Genomic DNA, 22,290 nt, shown 5'->3' on the forward strand with positions numbered 1-22,290 from the left:
AAAAGATATGCACATAAATTGAATTTGGATTTTGGGTTTTATGTGCAACTTTGTTGTAAAATGGAGCATAGATTTTTGTTTATGAATGATATATTTACATGCATAACTTTTAAAAATTTATGGTATATGTGTAACTTCATAATACCCTCCTTCTTTCCCCCCTGAAAAATGTCTCTTTTTCATGTGGCGAAATGTATGCATATATAGTGCTTATTATCTGAAATAAAAGGTGCCAGTACTCAAATATAGGGCCTTCCTTGGGGGTGGAATAGGAAGGAGCAACCACCTAGAGCCAACTCCCTGCAACTGGCCACAGAGCCTATGAAATCACAGCATTGCAAATATTACACCTGATTCTAGAACTCCAATAAACCTAATAGGAAAACAGAACAAGTTAGACTGCTACCGATCATTACACAGAAGCTCCATGCTAGCAGAATATCTCACCTTGATCACACATAATAGATCTCTCTAATTATGAATTATCACAGCATGAAGTCTCAGTACTGTATAAAGGACTTTCATTTTTACTTTCAAATAAACAAGACAAATTTCTATTATATTCAATCATCCAGAAACTTGCATAGAATGTCTGAAAAAACCCAGAAAAGGCAGATTGATTTCCAAGAAGACCAATTTTTCTATCAGCTCTGCTGCCACCTTTGAACAATGAGGGCTCATGTTGTCACCTGCCATTGAGAAGACAGATTTGCAATACATAATAGTTGGCGGGCAGTAAATTCTGAGCCTCCTTGGCTAGATCTGACCAGACCCCAGACTTATGTGCTAGATATGCTAGTGGATCTGTGACCATGTCCTCAATAAGCTCTGCCAGACAGCCTGTCACAAAAATTCCTTTTGGGATCTCCTATGCTTTGGTTGGGTGAGGTTCTCTTTTGGCAGCTGCTCTAGCTATGGCCTGCATCAGAAGAGGTGTGTGTGTGTGAGGGGGGGGGGAGGTGTTTCATAATTCACAGTAGGGATGTGCAGAGGGACGCAAATTCTTGCATTCGTGATTCGGATTCGTCGGGGAGCAGATATGTTGCATTCAGCCGTATGGCGCCCTGATGCGTTAATACGGCGATTTCCATTCATGTCCCAGCTACAATTAAAATTAACTACAACCCCCCCACCCTCCTGACCCCCCCAAGACTTACCAAAACTCCCTGGTGGTCCAGCGGGGAGTCCGAGAACCATCCCCTGCACTCTCACACCCAGGTAGAGAGTCCATCAAGCTAGGTTGAGAGAACCTTGCCCAAATCTGATCTTGGAGTGAGTTTCCTTACTCCAAAGGCCAGCAAATCTTCACAAAAGAACACTGTTCTGTTCGTACGTCTCACGTAGAATGTCAAAGTGGCCCCTAACTCCTACACTCTTACCTAATCCCCACCTCGAGTTACTAGGTGGCCCTACCATAGGGATACAAATACCTACCTATGGGCCATGATATTACAGCCAGGTGCTCTCTCTCTCTCTCTCTCTCTCTCACTCTCACTCTCACTCACATTATGGCTGTGCAATAGCTCTTCACAGACAGGCTAACCCAGCCCTAACTCCTCCTATTTTTGGAATTTGCATCACATTTGATAAATGACCCCCTTAACTCTTCACATAGGTAATTATGATAAATCCAGGCTTTAGATTGTAAGCCTTCTTGGAATAGTGAAGTACCTGAATATAATCCACTTTGAAGTGCTATGAAAAGTGGGATATAAATCTAAATAAAACGTTGTGGAGGAGGTGAAATTGTTGTTTCTGGTAGGCTAGGCACATTTTATAACTTTTTGGTGAGTACACTAGGAAATTATTGGTGTTTCTGGTAATTACAGACATTAGACTAGGGATGTGAATCGTTTTTTAACGATTAAAATTATCGTCCGATAATTGTAATATCGTCTTAAATCGTTATAGAACACGATACAATAGAAATACTAACGATTTATCGTTAAAAATCGTTAAATCGTGTTAGTGCGCACTAACGGGAGTTAGTGCGCACTAACTCCGAGTTAGTGCGCACTAACTGAAAATGATACAAATTGACACTTTCCAGGTCAGTAAAGGTCAGTTAGGAATGAATACGTGTTCCTATTGGCTGGCTGCCCTCTTATTTATTGATGTTAACCAGGTTCCCACTGAGGTGATGGTTGGGGGGATGGGAAATGGAAATGGAAACTCAGGAACACTAACAGAAAATGATACAAATTATTGACACTATCCAGGTCAGTAAAGGTCAGTTAGGAATGAATATGTATTCCTATTGGCTGGCTGCCCTCTTATCTATTGATGTTACCAAGGTTCCAACTGAAGTGATGGTTGGGGGGATGGGAAATGAAAACTGTTGGTAGTTGACAAAAAAAGTAATGTGATCAGTCAATATGACTAGAACCTGTGCCCTATCCCTGATACCAGTCTGAGACAGCTCCCTCCCTGCATTACTAGTGAGAGGCTGGCTTCACAGACAGGGGGGAGCTGCCTGACCCTCACTCCTGACTTCCCCCATGTCCCAGCTAGTGAATGGTGTGTGGGTGAGGGGGGGGGAGGATGGTGAAGTCTGAGATAGCTCCCTCCCTGCATTACTAGTGAGAGGCTGGCTTCACAGACAGGGGGGAGCTGCCTGACCCTCACTCCTGACTTTCCCCATGTCCCAGCTAGTGAATGGTGTGTGGGTGAAGGGGGGGGGGGAGAGGATGGTGAAGTTTGAGACAGCTCCCTCCCTGCATTACTAGTGAGAGGCTGGCTTCACAGACAGGGGGGAGCTGCCTGACCCTCACTCCTGACTTCCCCCATGTCCCAGCTAGTGAATGGTGTGTGGGTGGGGGGGGGGGAGAGGATGGTAAAGTCTGAGACAGCTCCCTCCCTGCATTACTAGTGAGAGGCTGGCTTCACAGACAGGGGGGAGATGCCTGACCCTCACTCCTGACTTCCCCCATGTCCCAGCTAGTGAATGGTGTGTGGGTGAGGGGGGGGGGGAGGATGGTGAAGTCTGAGACAGCTCCCTCCCTGCATTACTAGTGAGAGGCTGGCTTCACAGACAGGGGGGAGCTGCCTGACCTTCACGCCTGACTTTCCCCATGTCCCAGCTAGTGAATGGTGTGTGGGTGGGGGGGGGGGGGGAGAGGATGGTGAAGTCTGAGACAGCTCTCTCCCTGCATTACTAGTGAGAGGCTGGCTTCACAGACAGGGGGGAGCTGCCTGACCCTCACTCCTGACTTCCCCCATGTCCCAGCTAGTGAATGGTGTGTGGGTGAGGGGGGGGGGAGGATGGTGAAGTCTGAGACAGCTCCCTCCCTGCATTACTAGTGAGAGGCTGGCTTCACAGACAGGGGGGAGCTGCCTGACCCTCACTCCTCCGGGGTATTGTGATCTTCCTGCACACAGTGCCCTATCCCTGAAACCAGGGGTGTTGTGATCTTCCTGCATGCAGTGCCCTATCCCTATTACTTCCAGGAGTGTTGTGATCTTCCTGCACGCAGTGCCCTATCCCTAATACCAGGGGTGTTGTGATCTTCCTGCACACAGTGCCCTATTCCTGATACCAGGAGTGTTGTGATCTTCCTGCATGCAGTGCCCTATCCCTGATACCGGGATGTGTGCAAGAAGATCCCAACACCCCCGGTATCAGGAATAGGGCACTGTGTGCAGGAAGATCACAACACCCCTGGTAATAGGGATAGGGCACTGTGTGCAGGAAGATCACAACACTCCTGGTATAAATAGGGATAGGGCACTGTGTGCAGGAAGATCACAACACCCCTGGTGCCAGGGTTAGGGCACTGTGTGCAGGAAGACCACAACACTTCTGGTATTAATAGGGATAGGGCACTGTGTGCAGGAAGATCACAACACCCCTGGTGCCAGGTTTAGGGCACTGTGTGCAGGAAGATCACAACACTCCTGGTATTAATAGGGATAGGGCACTGTGTGCAGGAAGATCACAACACCCCTGGTGCCAGGGTTAGGGCACTGTGTGCAGGAAGATCACAACACTCCTGGTATTAATAGGGATAGGGCACTGTGTGCAGGAAGATCACAATACCCCTGGTATCAGGGTTAGGGCACAAGTTCTAGTCACATTAACTGATCACATTACTTGTTTTGTCAAGCTACCAACTGTTTCCATTTCCCATCCCCATATACTGTCAGTGGGAAGCTTGGTAACATGAATAAATAAGAGGGCAGCCAATAGGAATACATATTCATTGCTAAACTGACCTTAACTGACCTGAAAAGTGTCTAATTGTATCATTTTCAGTTAGTGCGCACTAAGGGTTAGTGCGCACTAACTCCCGTTAGTGCGCACTAACTCGAGTTAGTGCGCACTAATCGGAAAAAACAATTTTTAACGATTTTTTAACTAAAAAATCGTGCCTAACACGATTTTCTTGCCCTGCCACACAATTTCTATCATTAAGACGATATGGAAAACGATTCACATCTCTACATTAGACAACCATGTTTTATTATAGAAACAAGCCATTAAGCCCGTAAAATGGGCGAGGTATGCCGGTCAAAGCTCTCTATTCCGCGCAGACACAGCTGCTCATGGGCCCGTTAAAACGGGTGAGATGTTCGCGGCAAGTCAGTCAGAGCTCTGGATATTCACGGCACGTCGGTCAGAGCACTCTTCCGTGCAGTCAGAGCTGCTCCCTTCTGCGCATTTGTGGCACAGGTACGGAACGTTAGTGAGAGCTGTCTCATACGTGCAAGGACTGCACTTCGGTGAGAGTTGCTCTCTACTGCACATTTGTGGTACGTCAGTCACCGCTCACTTATAGAGCTGATGGTTAGGTAAGGGGTACTTTTGGGAGGTTTAGAACGCATTATGAGTATTTTCTGTATTTTCTATGGAAAAAATAGTCTTGACTTACAACCAACTTGAGTTTCAACCAGCCCTCTGCAACCAATTGAGTTTGTAAGTCAAGAGTCCACTGTATTTCTACCTTAAGCAAGCATAACATACAGTGCACTTTCTTCTTGGGTTCTATCTGAAAAGGTTGTTTGCTAGACTACCTCAGCTCTGCCAGCCTGTCTTGCCCTTATTAAAACCACAGGGACCAGACTACCTCCGCTCTGCCATCCTGTCTTGCACCTATCAACTTTCTGACACTCTGCCTTGATGCCATACACCAGATGATTCTACACCTTGTGGTGTTTTTGCCACTATCATGGTTCCTCAGTGTGTTGATGCTAGTCTTTCTGTTGCTTTGTCCCTTTATTGGTACCTTGTGGTTTTTTCTGACACCCTTTCTGCTTGCTATGTTCCCCCTTCATTGTGCTGTAGGATGTTGATGCCACTTGCTTGCCACTTTGCCTGTTGTGCTGCCTTCAGGGTTCATGCAGCTGTTATCAGTGCTCTCTTTTGAAGCTGTGGTGTGTTTTTGACACTCTCGCTGCTGCTTTTCACCTCTTGACACTCCTGGTATCTCTTTGCCTCTTTACAGTGCCTTAGGGCTATTCATGCCATGTTGGTGCCACTTTGCCACAGTCTAAGTACGAGGGATGTGAAACGTTTTTTGACGATTTAAAATATCGTCCGATATATTTTAAATCGTAAAAAATCATTAGAAGCGCGATACAATAGGAATTACCCCGATTTATCGTCAAAAATCGTAAATCAGGGTAAGGGGGAGGGGAAGGGGGAGGGCGGAAAAACCGGAACACTAAAACAACCCTAAAACCCACCCCGACCCTTTAAAATAAATCCCCCACCCTCCCGAACCCCCCCAAAATGCCTTAAATTAACTGGGGTCCAGAGCGGGGGTCCTGGTGTGATCTTTTACTATCGGGCCTGCGGTGCGTTGTAGAAATGGTGCTGGCGCTACCTTTGCCCTGTCATATGACAGGTTAAAGGTAGCGCCGGCGCCATTTTGTTTTTTGTCCCCCGATGTCAGGAGCTTAGGAGATCGCTTCCGGACCCCCGCTGGACCCACAGGGACTTTTGGTCAGCTTGGGGGAGCCTCCTGACCCCCACAAGACTTGCCAAAAGTCCAGCGGGGGTCCACGAGCGACCTCCTGCACTCGAATCGTTTTGCCGTACAAAATGGCGCCAGCCATACGGCGTATGGCTGGCGCCATTTTGTATGGCAAAACGACGTCAGGAGCATAGGAGATCGCTCCCGGACCCCCGCTGGACCCCCAGGGACTTTTGGCCAGCTTGGGGGGGCCTCCTGACCCCCACAAGACTTGCCAAAAGTCCAGCGGGGGTCCGGGAATGACCTCCTGCAGTTGAATTTTGTGCCAAATGGCGCCGGCCGTACGGCAACATGATTCGACTGCAGGAGGTCGTTCCAGACACCCGCTGGACTTTTGGCAAGTCTTGTGGGGGTCAGAAGGCCCCCCCAAGCTGGCCAAAAGTCCCTGGGGGTCCAGCGGGGGTCCAGGAACGACCTCGTGCAGTCGAATCGTGTTGCCGTACGGCCGGCACCATTTTGCGCAAAATGGCGCCGGCCTTACGGAAAAACGATTCTTGTGCAGGAGGTCGCTCCCGGACCCCCTCTGGACTTTTGGCAAGTCTTGTGGGGGTCAGGAGGCCCCCCAAGCTGGCCAAAAGTCCCTGGGGGTCCAGCGGGGGTCCGGGAGCGATCTCCTACGCTCCTGACGTCGGGGGACAAAAAACAAAATGGCGCCGGCGCTACCTTTGTCCTGTCATATGACAGGGCAAAGGTAGCGCCAGCGCCATTTCTACAACGCACCGCAGGCCCGAGAGTAAAAGATCACACCGGGACCCCCGCTCTGGACCTTAGGTAATTTAAGGCATTTTGGGGGGATTTGGGAGGGTGGGGGATTTATTTTAAAGGGTCGGGGTGGGTTTTAGGGATGTTTTAGTGTGCCGGTTTTCCCGCCCTCCCCCGATTTATGATTTACACGATATTTACAAAAACAAAACCGCGACGATCCGATTCCCCCCCCCCCCCCAGCCGAAATCGATCGTTAAGACGATCGATCACACGATTCACATCTCTACTAAGTACCTTGGAGCTCTTTTCTCATTCTGATGATTGCTCCCCAGAAGTTTCATCAGAATTGATAAGAAAACCCCAATTCTGTACCCAAAAGTAAGCTGCAAATACTTCCCCCATTGACTTTAATGGTAAATCGAAAACCAAATGAAACTAATAAACAAATTGATTTTATGAAATTAATGAAACAAATTTGGGTCCCAGCTAAATGAAAAACAAAATGAAACACATTTTTCCTTCTGCATATCCCTACCTCCTAGTCCTTCTATAACTGATATACTCTAACCTGTTCAAGTCCTTTCATGATTTTGTAGACCTCTATCACATCCCCCCTCAGCCATCTCTTCTCCAAGCTGAACAGCCCTAACCTCTTTAGCCTTTCCTCATAGGGGAGCCGTTCCATGTCCTAATCCACTCTAACCTGCCCTATCCAATACTAAATGAACACATTCTACTCCACATCTCTGGACGTCTCTGGACTTGCTCCTTTCTCTGATATATTTGAAGAATGTTTTGTCACTTCACTTTATCTCTCTAACAATGCATTCTTCCATCTTAGATTTTGATGTCCTGATATTATTCTTCATCTCTTTCACTATCACCAGATATTCTTTTCTGTGTTCTTCTTTTTGAGATCCATTGAACTTTTGCCTTTATCTTTTCTGCCACTTCTTTGGAGAACAATACTGCTCTCCCTTTCTGCTTACTTTTATTGATTTTACTTACATAAATATTAGTTCCCTTTATCATACCTCTTTTTAGTTTGGTCCACTATTGTCCACTTCACTCAACCTTTCCCACCCTTCTAGTTCTTCCTAAAGATAACTTCCTTATTTACTGATTCATTTGGTTTCGTCTTCAACCCATTTATTGCAAAGTGGAACAATTGCACTAATCTATTTTGTTAATTTCCCTACTATTTATAATTGTTCTATATATAATTGTATTCTGCATTTAAGTTACAGAATAATAGAACTTTAGAGGTAAAATGACTGAGATATAGTTAAATAAAACCTCACATTTTTCTTTAAACCATCCTTACTTATAAACATGAATATGTTAAAATATGCACAACCATGTTGTCTCCATTTTATATACAATACAGGTAAATGATCCAACATTCCAAATAGCCTTGGTTTTATTTACTTCTCCATGTGGATCATGAAATTGCTCTGGTGACATGCCAATGTACCATGCATAAATTAGTCAGCCAAAAATGCCCCTCATTAATCATTCTAAAATCTGGAAAACCACAGAAGATGGATTTCTTTCCAAGTTCCTGCAACTCTCTAAAGTTTCAGCCCTAGCCATTTCCAATTAATTACAGGGAGGCATACACACACATTCATAATCTCATGCACACTCAAACCAGAACACACAGTCATTAGTACAATTTCATATACCTCTCTTCCAATACAATCATAGCTAAAAACTATAATTTGAGTTATTTTTAAGAAAAATAAATATGTGCATTTTTATTAAATGCAAACTAATATGATGCAATATAACTCAGAAGGGAAAAGAGAGTTTCTGAGTTTATCTACACATTTGCTTTTAATCCTCATTTATCTTGCAGTCCTATTCTTCAAATCATCCTTCATTAAGGGCTTCAAGCAGTTATGTTCCATTAGTCATGGTGAAAATGAATTTTTCAATAACTTGGATATTGAGGATGCAATGGAAATAATTTTCCATGATCTGACAGCCTAAAATCAAACATTAAAGTTAAAAATGAAACCCCAGTAAAGTAATTAACTATACTTCAAGAAATCTTTGGTAAGGCACACAGTAGGAAGTCAGAGAAGATGGGAGAAACTCTAGATTGCTGCATAGCATTATCACAGAGTCCAATTAATAATATGTTTCCATTTCCTATTCCCCTTCATACTGAAACTCACAGAAAAAAATAATTTATACAGTAACAGGTCGATTTTAAAACAAGCATGCATAAACATACGCTCAATTTTATATGTGCAACTACACGTGTATCAATTAAAATATCGCTACCACACATATGAGTGGAACATTTATAAATGTACTCAAACGAGGAAGAGAGACAATCTGACACTCTATATACATCTCCCACTGTAAGAAGGGCACTTTCAACTCAGGGTGGGTATTTTTTTTTTTTGGGGGGGTGGTGTTACAAGGGTCTACAGACCCTTGCGCCCTGGGCAGAGCAATGTAACATCGCTCCCCCCCCCCCCCCCCATAACCCACCCTCTTACAGTGGGAGATATATAGAGTATCGTATTCTCTCTCTCTTTCTCCCCCGCAGTGTTCAGGATCCCTCTGGCCCAAGAACTCCAGACTTGTGCCCCATCAGAACCAGTAGCAAAGTTACGCAGTTAGCATGGTGCTTGTTGCCATGGTCACAAAATTCAGGGGAGACGCGCGTAAGTCTTAGGCCCATCCTGGAATGCCCATGCCCATCCCTTTTCTGCCTCCTTATTCTTGATGCGCACACAGGTATGTACGCGAGTACTTCCAGGCTTCTTAAAGTTCATATTGTTCACGCGCGGCTCACATATGCAATGCTTTTAAAATCTATTTCTTAGTAGAAATAATTGTAGGTTTTAATAGCCTTGGTTTGATTCACCCTTATTTATTTGCAAACATTATCCATCAATTTTGGTAAATAAATACATTCAAAACTTATCTTAAAAAGATGTAACACAGAAGTTGTAAATATTCTTAAAAAGCAAATTAAACCTTTTTTTTTTTTTCCAAATCTGTAGACTTGTTGCCACTCCCAGTCATGTAAAGAATGATCATTTCCTTTAGGGGCAATCACTGAGAGAAAAAGAGACCAAAAAGACCAAAAAAATTGTAAAAACTTTGTGCTGAAACTGAGAATGCTGTGAACTCAGAGATGAAGAGACCCGCCCCCACTGACGTCATCACGCTCATCGGCGAGCCGGTAAACAGCCACTTTCCACCAGGCAGTGATGCGGAGGTGCAGCCCACCAGTACCGGGCACCTTTAGGGGCAATCGCTGAGAGAAAAAGAGACCAAAAAAATTGTAAAAACTTTGCGCTGAAACTGAGAATGCTGTGAACTCAGGGATGAAGAGACCTGCCCCCACTGACGTCATCACTCTCAGCGGCGAGCCGATAAACAGCCACATTCCACCAGGCATTGCGCACCGTGCGTCGCGTGCTGAAGGGGTGTGCCAAAGGGGCACTCCCCTTTGTGCACCCCTTTGTGCAATCTTTTGTGCTACGCTTATTTTAATTCCCTTAAGTTTTCCTTTGTTAATTAACCTTTTTCATAGTGTTTAGTAATCCCTTGTTTATTAAATATGTTCAATGTATTTGACTTAGGAAACCTATTTTCCTGCATACTCTGTTTTTAATGTAAACCGGTATGATTTGTACCTGATATAAGAATGTCGGTATATAAAAATCCAAAATAAATAAATAAATAGATAAATGTTATTATCCATGAGGCTCATTCTCCTGTAATCATCAAGTGAGGTGATCAAATTTGCAGATGACAGACAATAATGCAGAGTAGTTAAATCTCAAGTGGATTGTGATAAATTGCAGGAGGACCTTGTGAGTCTTGAAGATTAGGTGTACAAATGGCAGAAAAAATTTAATGTAGACAAGTGAAAGGTGATACATAAAGGGAAAAATAACCCAATTTGTAGTTACACAATTTTAAGTTCCATCTTAAGAGTCACCACCCAGGAAAGAGATCTAGGCATCATAGTGGATAATAGAGATGTGAATCAGAACTGGTATGGGTTCGGATTCCGGTTCCGATTCACATCGTGAAATTTTTATCTTGCAGTCCGATCGGGTTTTTTTTATCGGCACCATTTTGATTAGTGGCAGCCAACAGCCCGAGCATGGGAGAATGCTCCCGGGACCCCCGCTGGACCACCATGTATTTAAAAATTTTTGGGGGGTGGGTCCGGAGGGTGGGGGATACTAACAAACTCATTTTAAAGGGTCAGGTTGTGTTTCTAGGTTGTGCCCTTTCTTCCCACCCCCACCCCCCCAAAATGGTAAGAAAACCCACTAAATTAATTGTGGGGTTTCCTATCGCTATCGGGGACCCCCCGATATCGGATGATATTGAAAATATCAGACAATATTTTCAATTGTCAGATAAACGATTCACATCCCTAGTGGATAATACATTGAAATCATTGGCTCAGTGTGCTGTGGCGGTCACAAAAGCAAACAGAATGTTAGGAATTATTAAGAAGGGAATGGCTGGATGGGTGAATGTCATAATGCCTCTCTAACATGCCATGGTGAGACCGAACCTTGAATACTGTAAGCAATTCTGGTTGCCACATCTCAAAAAATATATAGTTGCATTGGAGAAAATGCAGAGAAGTGTGATCAAAATGATTTTAAGAATGCATTGGAAGAATGCATTGTTAGAGAGGTAAAGTGAAGTGACAAAACATTCTTCAAATATATCAGAGAAAGGAGCAAGTCCAGAGACGTCCAGAGATGTGGAGTAGAATGTGTTCATTTAGTATTGGATAGGGTAGGTTAGAGTGGATTAGGACATGGAACGGCTCCCCTATGAGGAAAGGCTAAAGAGGTTAGGGCTGTTCAGCTTGGAGAAGAAATGGCTGAGGGGGGATGTGATAGAGGTCTACAAAATCATGAAAGGACTTGAACAGGTTACAGTATATCAGAGATTTCGAGGGACTTGTGTTTATTGACGCAGCATTTAGGAACTAATGTGTGGTTTACCCGGGTGACATATGAAATGGGAGTTACTGTGGGGAGATTTAAAAAGAGAAAGGAATCATTGAACGCGCAGCCGCAGCATTGTGGAAAGGTGAAGCACTTGAGCTGGGTTGGAAATTTGTGTAGAAATTATTAAGGTTAGTATATATACTTTGAAAAGAAAAGTGAGAGAAATGGAGGGTATTTATCGATGATATATGTGGTTATATATCATTTTCTTTGAATGGTTATAGTGTTGGTGTGAAAATCATTATAACTGACGGAACCGTGGGGAGATTCAAAAAGAGAAAGAAAGCATTGAGAGCGCAGTTGTGGAAAGGTAAAATAGTCGAGCTGGTTTGGAAACCCGTGTAGAAATCATTAAGGTTAGTATATACATCTTGAAAAGAGAAATGGTGAGATAAAGGTATTTATTGATGGTAAATGTGGTTGTACATAATGTTCTTTAAATAGTTAGTGTTGGTGTGGAGAACCATTATAACTGATGGAACCGTGGTCTGATGATGGAAGAATTCAGGAGGTGAACAGCTGTTTGTTAAAATCGTATAAAGGAAAAGCTGAAATGGATGTAATAAAAGATATTAGAAGGTAAAAGAGGTGAGTGTGATTTGTTATATGGTGATATGTGTTTTAAAAAAATATATATTTTGAAATATATTGTAGGAACATCATAAATAGGAAGTGGTGACTGGGTAAATTATGTCCTTGGAAAATGAACATTAATATAAGTATGAATTGCTAAATGTTTTTAAGCAGTATAATATTGATCAGTTTATGTTTATATTGAAAAGAATAAGCTGATGAAGATCGTTGGTTTGAACAAGAAGTAGAGTTGGGTGTTCCCTGTATGTAATAAGAACAACAGAAGTTTATCAATTGATTGGATGTTCCCTAAAGTGGAAAGAAAAAATAATCGTGTTGTAGTGATCCCCTGAGGAAACCATTGGGTGAAACAGGAGTCTCTTGTCAGGATTTTTTTCAGTAGTATGAGGAAATAATTTTTGTTGGGAACTTTGTATAACAGGGTATATGTAGAGAAATTAAATATATTTAGCTATAGCGAAGATTTTGACATAACAGATTAGCATCTATAAGAAATGTAGGTACATAATAGGAAAAACTATTGAAGAGTAAATAAAAATGTAATGAATATTGTATTTTAAGATTATAGGGATATGTGCAATAAGTATTATTGTATTGTATTTTTATTGTTGGATGAATGTGGTATGAGTGTGGTATGAGTGAATATAAATCATATAAATGTTTTTAATTATATGTTTGTAATAAAAGAATGAATTCCACCCTATTTACAAAAGATTATGTGTAACCCCAACCCCAGGTGCAGACTGCTAACTGATGAGGCCATAAAAGTATGTGTTATTCTCTTGGGGACAGGAGCATTCCCAGGCTAGTTGATCCCTGACTCTTCCTTCCATATCCTGGATTCTTGATTGGATGGAGAGGGAGATGATTTCCAAGGGTGGCTTTACTTTTTTCCCAGAAGCAACCAATGTATGTCTGTCCCAAAGTGTACTGATGAAATTAATGAAAAATGACACAATCTTATCCACAGCAGCACAGTGATTCCTCTTGTTGCAATTGCCTCCTCAATCTGTACAAGAAGGTCAAATGCCAACCAGGGGAATTCCCACCTTCCAGGGCTTGGACAAATAGGGGCCCCCTGGTGAGCAGGGTGTCCTTTTGATGGGCAAAACCACCCCTTCCAACTGGCAAGGATATTTTGTTGCAGTCTCTGCACAGAGAGATAAATGTTCTCTTTCCCTAGGGTTTGGAAGCACTGGATGGTTAACTTCCCAGACGTAAGGCTTTGCCTTCACTCACAGTTTGATTAGCCTTGGTTACTGCTTCACTCCTTGTTCTTTCCTTCAGATCCGTGATGGGAAGTATCCCTTGGAGCAGGATTCTTAATGCTCCCGGCAGGAAGGAAAGGCAGTCATAACTTGCTCCTGGATCTTGAAATTAGATTTACAAAACTCAGCAAAACACTGGGGTAGCTCACAGCAGGTCACTGACATCTTCTTCCCCACTGAGGCTAATGGAGGGTAGGTCTTGTCTACCCTGCCCAGGCCCAGACCCAGACTCAAGGTTCCCCTTCTCTGAGCCAAGAGCTAAACAAACTCTAATGAGGCCCCACTACTTAAAGGCTAAAGGTTCCATAAATTACCCAGAGGGGAATAGCTCAAACCAGCCAGTGAGTGGACTGGGAAGAAAACCCCATCCCAACCATAGCCTGGACCACCAAGCAGGGCTTGCCTGGCTAAAACTGGCTGGTACTATAAACTAACAAAAATCTAACTTCTCGCTGACTTCTGTACTCAGTACTTAACCCAAAGAACTGCCTCCTCAGCTGTAATTGGGGAGCTATTATATAGTAATACCAGTGAGCAGGCCAAGGCAAAACCCTGCAGAAGGAGGAGCTCTATCAGTACTAACCTCCCAAAAATCCATCCTATTCTGACTAGCAGACACTATCACTAAATACCCAGGGCTGACTGGTAACCCAAGAAGTGCCCGGGCTACAGTATGTTTGGATGGAACTAGCAAACGTGAACATGAACACAGATGTGATACATCCTGGGATTCCAAGGGAGCTCAAATAGGTGCTGGTGGGTCCAATGAAAAACCCTGCTCAGTAGTTCCCTAGAGACTGGAAAAATGATGCAAGATTGGAGAAGCATGATTTTGGTCCTGCTTCACAAAAATGGTAGTAGAGTGGAGATTAGAAATTACAAAGTGGTTAACCTTATTTCAGTGGTGGGAATATTGAAGGAGACTCTGCTGAAGGAAAGGGTATTTAGTTATCTATATTCCAGTGGGCTGCAGAATCTGAGGCAACATATTTTTACTGACGAAGGTCATGTGAAATGAATCTGATAGATTTTTTTTGTTTGGTTGCGTGACTAAAGCCTCATGAGAGGCTCCTAAGAAAACTAAAAAGTCATGGGATAGTGACAATGTCCTTTAGTGGATTAGAAACCAGTTAAAAGACAGGAAACAGAGAGGAGGATTAAATGGTCAGTTTTCTCAGTGGGAAATAGGGATGTGAATCATTTTTTGACGATTTAAAATATCGTCCGATATATTTTAAATCATCAAAAATCATTAGAGGCGCGATACAATAGGAATTCCCCCGATTTATCGTCAAAAATCGTAAATCGGGGGAGAGGGAGGGGAAGGGGGAGGGCGGGAAAACCGGCACACTAAAACAACCCTAAAACCCACCCCGACCCTTTAAAATAAATCCCCCACCCTCCCGAACCCCCCAAAAATGTTTTAAATTACCTGGGGTCCAGTGGGGGGGTCCCGGTGTGATCTTCCACTCTCGGGCCACGGCTGCGTTAATAGAAATGGTGCCGGCGCTACCTTTGCCCTGTCATATGACAGGGCAAAGATAGCGCTGACGCCATTTTGGTTCCTGTTCCCCGACGTCACGAGCGCAGGAGATCGCTCCCGGACCCCCGCTGGACCCCCAGGGACTTTTGGCCAGCTTGGGGGGGCCTCCTGACCCCCACAAGACTTGCCAAAAGTCCAGCGGGGGTCCGGGAGCGACCTCATGCACTAGGGCCGTATTGCAAAATGGCGCCGGCCGTATGGCCGTATTGCCGTATTGCAAAATGGCGCTGGCCATACGCTGGCGCCATTTTGCAATACGGCCCTAGTGCATGAGGTAGCTCCCGGACCCCCGCTGGACTTTTGGCAAGTCTTGTGGGGGTCAGGAGGCCCCCCCAAGCTGGCCAAAAGTCCCTGGGGGTCCAGCGGGGGTCCGGGAGCGATCTCCTACGCTCGTGACGTCGGGGGACAGGAACCAAAATGGCTCCGACGCTACCTTTGCCCTGTCATATGACAGGGCAAAGGTAGCGCCGGCGCCATTTATATTAACGCAGCCTTGGCCCGAGAGTGGAAGATCACACCGGGATCCCCCCACTGGACCCCAGGTAATTTAAAACATTTGGGGGGGTTCGGGAGGGTGGGGGATTTATTTTAAAGGGTCGGGGTGGGTTTTAGGGTTGTTTTAGTGTGCCGGTTTTCCCGCCCTCCCCCGATTTACGATTTAAACGATTTAGAAAAAAATCAAAACCGTGACGATCAGATTCCCTCCCCCCCCCAGCCAAAATTGATCGTTAAGACGATTGATCACACGATTCACATCTCTAGTGGGAAATGGTAAACAGCGGAGTGCCTCAGGGATCTGAACTTGAACCAGTGCTTTTCAATATATTTTTTAAAGATCTGGAAAGGGATACGACAAATGAGGTAAAATCATTCAGAATAGTTAAATCACATGTGGATTCTGATAAATTGTAGGATGACCCTACAAGACTGGAAAAGTGGGCTTCTAAATGGCAGATGAAGTTTAATATGGACAAATGCAAGGTGATGGATATTGGGAAAAATAACCCATGCTGTAGTTGCACAATGTTAGGTTTCAGGTTAGGAGTTTCCACCCAGGAAAGAGATCCAGGCATCATAGTGGATAATAATTGAAACTGTCAGCTCAGTGTGCTGCAGCAGCCAAAAAAGCAAACAGAATGTTAGGAATTATTAGGAAAGGATTGGTGAATAAAACGGAGATTGTCATAATGCCTTTGTATTGCTCCATAGTGAGTCCGCACCTTGAGTACTGTGTACAATTCTGTTTGCACCTCAAAAAAGATAAAGTTGCACTGGAGAAGGTACAGAGAAGGGCGAACAAAATAATAAAATAGAAGGATCAACTTCCCTATGAGGAAAGGCTAAAGAAGTTAGGGCTGTTCAGCTTGGAGAAGAGATGGCTGAGGGGGGATATGATGAGGTCTATTAAATCATGAGGGGTCTTGAATGGGTAAATGTGAATCGGTTATTTACTCTTTTTAATAATAGAAGGACTAGGGGGCACTCCAAGAAGTTAGCAAATAGCAAATTTAAAACAAATTGGAGAAAAATATTTTTCATTCAACACACAATTAAGCTCTGGAATTTGGTGCCAAAGGTTCTGGTTAAGGCAGATAGTGTAGCTGAGTTTGAAAAAGGTTTGGATAAGTTCCTGGAGGAGAAATCCATTAACTGCGATTAATCACATTAACTTAGGGAATAACCACTGCTATTACTGGCATTAGTAGCATGGGATCTACATAATGATTGGGTACTTGCCAGGTAACTTGTAACCAGGATTGGCCAGTGTTGTAAACAAGATGTGGGCTTGATGGACCCTTGGTCTGATCTAACATGGCAACTTCTTATATTCTTATGTTCTTAAAGAAGTAGATAAAAAAAGATTTCAACAAAGCTTTTGATGTGGTCCCAAATAGAAGGCTCAAGAATAAAATGAGCAGATTGGGAGTGGATCCCAAGGTTATGGATGGATTAAAACTTGTGTCAGTGACAGACAACAGCACATAGTGGTATGGAATGGCAGTATATAAAATATCTAAATAAATAAATAAATAAATAAAATGGATAGTCCTAGGAGGTGTGAGAAGCTGCTGTGTCAAGTAAAGATCAAGTAGTAGTTATACATTAAAGAATTGAGACTTGGGTTTGATGGTAAAATATTTTTCTTTTCTGTATCAATATCGTGCTTTTTTTCTTGCAACTGCTAGTAAACCTCAACTTTATTAAAGTTCAAATATCACCAACTTGAAAATTAAATAAAACAAATTTAAATTCTTCCAATTTTATAAAAAAACAAAACTAAGGTAAAAGTTAGAAATAAATAAGGTCTTTTAGCCTACTTTACAAAGAAAAGAGGGCTTATGTTATTATAACTAGCTATGTGTGTGTGTAACCCTTACCATTTTTATTTTTGGTGTCCTTGATTCCACATCACACTTTCAGGACATGTCAGCAGAGACATGGGGACTCCTATAGAGGTGGTGGAGGGGAAGAGGGATTCAGATCCAAGCATGCACAAATATGCATGTGCCCCAGAATGTGGGCTTCTTTTGTGTGAGACATTTCTGTTATCTAAGAAACTGTTACAAATCAAAAGAATCTTGCAAAACTGTCTTTGCATTACTGAAACAAACTAATGTACAATTCAATTTCATTGACCGTAACAGACACTGTAATATTATTTAAAAGTACATAAAATATAAATAACATATTCATGATTCCACATCCATAAATCATAGGCTTCCTGGTGAAATTCATGTACCACTGACACCTGGATTATATCCCTACCTAGAATAATATAGCTGGGAACAACAGAGCAAACTGCTGTCTGCTATCATCTTTTAAATTATTATTTTAATACTAGTACTAGTGTTTGCTCTCTTGATTAAAACTGGAATCTTTGCAGACTGTATTACCCAGAAAGCACTAACTAAAAGGCGATTATACTGTATCATTCCTCAAAGCGTGTTAGGTCCTGAACATGCGTTAAAAGATATCTAAAGCACACTGGGAGCGCGGTAAATAATGCAATGCAAGCTAGCATGCAAATTTAAAATGTAATATGCATGTGGGAGGAGTTAATGCAAATTAAGGTATCCTACTGCATTCTGCGATAGCTTAATGCACACTAACATGGGAACTTCCCTTCCCCCTAACCTAACCTTCCCACCCCTTCCCCTAACCTTCCCCCCCCAACCCTACTCTCTAACCCCCCCAAAATGTTCATCCTACCTTTTGTGCCCGCCTCTGGGCAGGCACAATTTGCGCGCGCCGGCAGCCTGCCGGCATGCGATCCTCCAACACAGTGGCAATGGCCGCTCTGCTGGAGGCCTCTGGCCCCGCCCTAACCCACCCTGCCCTCGGACCGCCCCTTTAGTAAAGCCCCGGGACTTACACGTGTCCTGGGGCTTTCCTCCACGTAAAGCCCCAGAATGCGTGTAAGTCCCGGGGCTTTTCTAAAATAGGCCCGGCTTCATTATCCTTTGAAAATATGGCCCATAATGTTTGTGGCAGGTTTAGTTGTTGAGGTATACTGGATGCTTCAGGAGGCTTGACATAGACAAGAACAAGAGGAACAACAACAACCACAAAAACAGGCAAGGAAAGTTCCAAACCCTCCAGGGGAAGTCCCTGCACCAGAATCCTCACCATTAGTCCCGCAGGGAGAGGGTTATGATCCACCGCAGCACTTGGTTTGCAGACAGGCATGGCGGAGGAGATACAGGAAGCACATCTTTCTCCACAAGCCTCATTGGTGGCATGCCAGAGGATTATGGGGTTAGCAGGTATCACCTGGAATTATATGAAGTAATCTGAGGGATCTGGATCTAGTCACAGAAAGGTTCCTTGCTGTGCTGGGCCTCACCAAACTATTGGTCACCCTACATTTCATGGCAACTGTCTCTTTCCAAATACAATAGGGTTCATGAGGGGAATTTCCAAACCCACTTTTCCCTCTGTCTGGACCAGGTCATTACAGCTGTATCTGACTGCATGAATTGCTATATACATTTCCTCGTGACACTCAGGACTTGATGGAATTGAAGAGAGCCTTTTATGACATCATTAACTTTCCCACTGTTCTGGGAGCTATCGACTGCACTCACATATCTATCAACCCACCCCATGACAGGGAGGAGATCTTATGCATCAGAAAGCTCTTCTACTCCATCAATGTGCAAGTGGTCTGTGATGCTCAAATGTGCATCCTCAACATGGTGGCCTGGTATCAGAGAGCCATGCAGGTTTCCTTTAATTTAGGCAATCGGACCTGTATGAACATTTTGAGGATGGCCTCTACGGTGATGGCTGGCTTGTAGGTAAGAGCAGTATTTCTTCCTCTATTCCATCACTGGCTATGTGTTAGCAGCAAACGACAGGTCATGAGTGGAGGGGCTGTGGAGAATGTAACAGCATTGCTGACAATGCATGTGCAGTTAGGTCTGCATGCCTTTGCACCTGGGCTTGGTATTTGCTCCCCATGCTCCACCTCCAGAGGCCCTCTAATCTTGTGAGGCCAAACTATACACTTGGCATAGAGCTTGGTGTATGATCAGACACTACACACTTTTTACAGATTGATTTTAAACAGTGGTCTTTTCCATTCCTCTCATTTGAAGCAGAGGAAATCTCACTGGTTAATCACAACTTTTAAGTGTCTACACTGCAGGTACTCGCAGATCAGGTGTGCTCTGTTAGTGATGGGTCAGCCAGGATGTCAGACACAGCTTGCCTTGCCCATCACACAGGTAAAGCCAAAGCAGCAACCTATGCATTTTGGGGCCTAGCATATTCCCTGTGTTAGGGCAGACATGCTTTGGCAGCCAGATCTCAGAGTGACTGTGGTGTGATTGATGCTCCCATTCTATCTTTGCCATATGAGATTTGGGATATGGTTGCAGGACCTGGTTTCTCACCCCTGTTGCTATTCCCAATACGTCAGTGGAGATGAGGTACAAAGAGGCCTTATGTTCTACTTGCAGTGTCATAGAATGCATTATCAGAGTTCTCAAAAGTAGATTTTCCTGTTTAGAAAAAATGGGTGGAGCTTTAATGTATACCCCACCCAAAAGGATATAGGATATTATCACTTACGAGATATAGTAGGGATGTGCAGAGAGTCGCCATACGTTGCATTCGGGATTCAGATTCGTTGGATTTTATAAAAAAAGGAAAAAAGAAAAAAGGGGGTAGACAAACCCTGATGAAGACATTCGGTGTCGAAACTTGCGCAAGTCGGGATGTTTTGAAACGGGATTCTTTAAACGGAAGCAAGGATGAACATTCAGGACATTTCAAAGCTAAGTAGTGGTTAGTTTTCTGATGGTTTAACAAATAAATAAGAAGTGTTTGCAGCACACGAAGATATACATGGACATAAGTTTAAAGTTAAAATAAAAGGCAAAATAAAAAGAAAACAGGGGTTTCCCTGTTGCCTATCTCTTAAAGTTTTTAAACATACATTTGAAATAAAAAAAATGGAGGTCGGAGGGTGAGTTAATGATTAAATAACAAGGCACCTAGGGGGTTGCCTATTAACAAACGTATGAAACCGGCCTCCCCCCACCTTCCCCCACCTTCCCCTCCCTTCCCCTACCTAACCCATCCCCCCGGCCCTATCTATACCCCCCTACCTTTGACACAAAAGTTATGCCTGCTCGAGGCGGCGTGCCATGTTCCGGTCTGGGGGCTGGTCTGGAGGCTGAGGCCATGGGGAACGCCCCCGGGCCGGAACCACACCCGCGGCCCTGCCCCCCGGATGACGCACCGTCCGCGTCACGCCAACGACACGCCCCAGATGACATGCCGTCGCGACACGCCCCCAACACGCCCCCCCCCAGGAAAGCCCTGGGACTTACATGCATCCCGGTGCTTTGCGCACTGGAAGCCTATGCAAGATAGGCTCGGCGCGCGCAGGGGGTTTTGGGGTAGGTTTTCGGGGGTTACGCGTGTAACGTACGTGCGTAACCCTCTGAAAATCTACCTCTATGTGTGTTTTATGTAATTTTAAAGTAGCCCTCTGTCATGATAGCATTCGGTGCCAGAACCAGAGAGAACAACCATTGTTTAGACAGAGGGGATATATCTTCACAATTTTACAGGCCAATCGTTTGTAAGAGGTACACTATGACCTTTGCATAATTAGACAACCAATTGGTCTCCAACAGAGTGAAGACATAGCTAGTGCACCTCTAGCCAAGCATTTCTACACCTGTTGCACCAGACTGTATATGGAATTGAACAGTAGCTATCTAGTGTCCATCTCACATATATGCCTATGTACCCAATTGTTATTTAAGAGTATGCTCTCTGAAGAAGGCAGCTGGAGCCAATATTGTAGCTCCATAGTATGGAGCTTCCTGTTTAGCTCTTGCTTTCTTCCTTGGGAGCATACAATCTGCTTTTGATTGTATGTTGATCCCAAACCTTTGACCTAGTGAACCCTTAAGAGAAAAAGCACACACTAAAAACAGGCAAGCAGAAAGTATTCTTTCAAACCTGTGAGCACTTTATTACACTACAAATTTCAAAAGATTGAAAGCAAGTCAACATCTTTGGTAAGCACATTCTGCAAGGACAAGATATGTAATTGCACATGGCATTGTAAGTTAAATGAAAAGCACATTGGGTATAGACATCTGCATACAATGAGGCTGATACAGTACAGTGCGCTCCGACGGAGCGTACTATTAGCCTGCTCTTGGATGCGCGTTTTCCCTTACTCCTTATTCAGTAAGGGGAGGAAAATGCGCGTCCAACCCGCGGCACCTAATAACGCCCTCAACATGCAAATGCATGTTGATGGCCCTATTAGGTATGCACGGGATACAGAAAGTAAAATGTGCAGCCAAGCCACACATTTTACTTTCAGAAATTAGCGCCGACCAAAAGGTCGGCGCTAATTTCTTCCGGCACCGGGAAAGTGCACAGAAAAGCAGTAAAAACTGTGCAAGTATGTTATAATATCATGGCGATATTAAGTCGGAGGTCCCGAAGAGTAAAAAAAAAGTTACAAAAAAAAAATTTGAATTCGGCCCGCGGCTGTCGGGCCGAAAACCGGACGCTCAGTTTTTCCGGCGTCCGGTTTCCGAGCCCGTGGCTGTCAGCGGGCTCGAGAACTGACGCCGGCAAAATTGAGCGTCGGCTGTCAAACCCGCTGACAGCCGCCGCTCCTGTCACTGTATCAGCCTGGTTGTTATAAATGGAAGCATTTTATATATATG

General features: G+C 44.0%; 1 protein-coding gene across 1 annotated transcript in view; it reads left to right on the top strand.

Annotated features, from left to right (window-relative positions):
• The window catches only part of SNTG1 (syntrophin gamma 1), a 2,212,578-nt gene that overhangs the window by 1,033,226 nt on the left and 1,157,062 nt on the right, over positions 1–22,290 (top strand). The gene's annotated exons all lie outside the window — the stretch shown is intronic.

Source organism: Rhinatrema bivittatum, chromosome 2 (assembly GCF_901001135.1).
Source record: "Rhinatrema bivittatum chromosome 2, aRhiBiv1.1, whole genome shotgun sequence".
In the NCBI taxonomy this organism is placed as follows: domain Eukaryota; kingdom Metazoa; phylum Chordata; class Amphibia; order Gymnophiona; family Rhinatrematidae; genus Rhinatrema; species Rhinatrema bivittatum.